The 833-nt window shown below is 41.8% G+C and overlaps 1 non-coding gene across 1 annotated transcript; it reads right to left on the minus strand.

Annotated features, from left to right (window-relative positions):
• Nucleotides 1–495: 495 nt before the first annotated feature.
• Nucleotides 496–599, minus strand: LOC112752250 (small nucleolar RNA R71). Its single transcript, XR_003176697.1, has one exon. It is a non-coding gene; the product is annotated as a small nucleolar RNA R71 (small nucleolar RNA).
• Nucleotides 600–833: the final 234 nt, after the last annotated feature.

Below are 833 nucleotides of genomic sequence, written 5' to 3' on the forward strand. Positions count from 1 at the left end.
AAACCAGAAAGGACTTTGAGGCGGCATTTGCAACAAGCAAGACTTTACAAGGCTGCAGAGTCCACTATGGATCATAATAATGCTGTCAATGCCAATGTGGCAAATCCAGTTGGGAATGAGCAACCTAGAAGAGTGCTTGGTTCTTACACTGCTCCTAATGCAGATCTTTAAGGAAAAAGTATTGTGGTGCCTCCTATAACAGCCAACAACTTTGAGCTGAAGCCACAGCTAGTTACTCTTGTGCAGCAGAATTGTCAATATCATGGACTCCCTCAGGAAGATCCAAATCAGTTTATTTCTGATTTTCTGCAGATTTGTGACAGTGTGAAGACCAATGGAGTGAATCCTGAGGTGTATAAACTCATGCTCTTCCCATTTGCTGTGAGGGATAGAGCAAAGTTGTGGTTAGATTCTCAACCCAAGGAGAGACTGGATACTTGGGATAAAGTTGTCACTGAATTTCTAACTAAATTTTTCCCACCTCAAAAGCTGACTAAGTTAAGGGTGGAGGTTCAGACTTTCAGACAGAAAGATGGTGAGACCCTTTATGAAGCTTGGGATAGATTCAAGCTACTTACTAGGCAATGCCCTCCAGACATGTTCTCTAGATGAACTCAGCTGGATATCTTTTATGAGGGCTTATGTGAAATGTCCAATATGCGCTTAGATAATTCTGCAGGTGGTTCTTTGCACACGAAGAAGACACTAGAGGAGACTATTGAGCTTATTGAGTTGGTTGCTAACAACCAATACTTATATTCTTCCAACAGGAATCCTTTGCACTCTGAAACCTCTCAGAAAAGATGCGTGTTGGAAGTAGAAGCTGTTAATGC

This window comes from Arachis hypogaea, chromosome 15 (genome assembly GCF_003086295.3).
Source record: "Arachis hypogaea cultivar Tifrunner chromosome 15, arahy.Tifrunner.gnm2.J5K5, whole genome shotgun sequence".
Classification (NCBI taxonomy): Eukaryota; Viridiplantae; Streptophyta; class Magnoliopsida; order Fabales; family Fabaceae; genus Arachis; species Arachis hypogaea.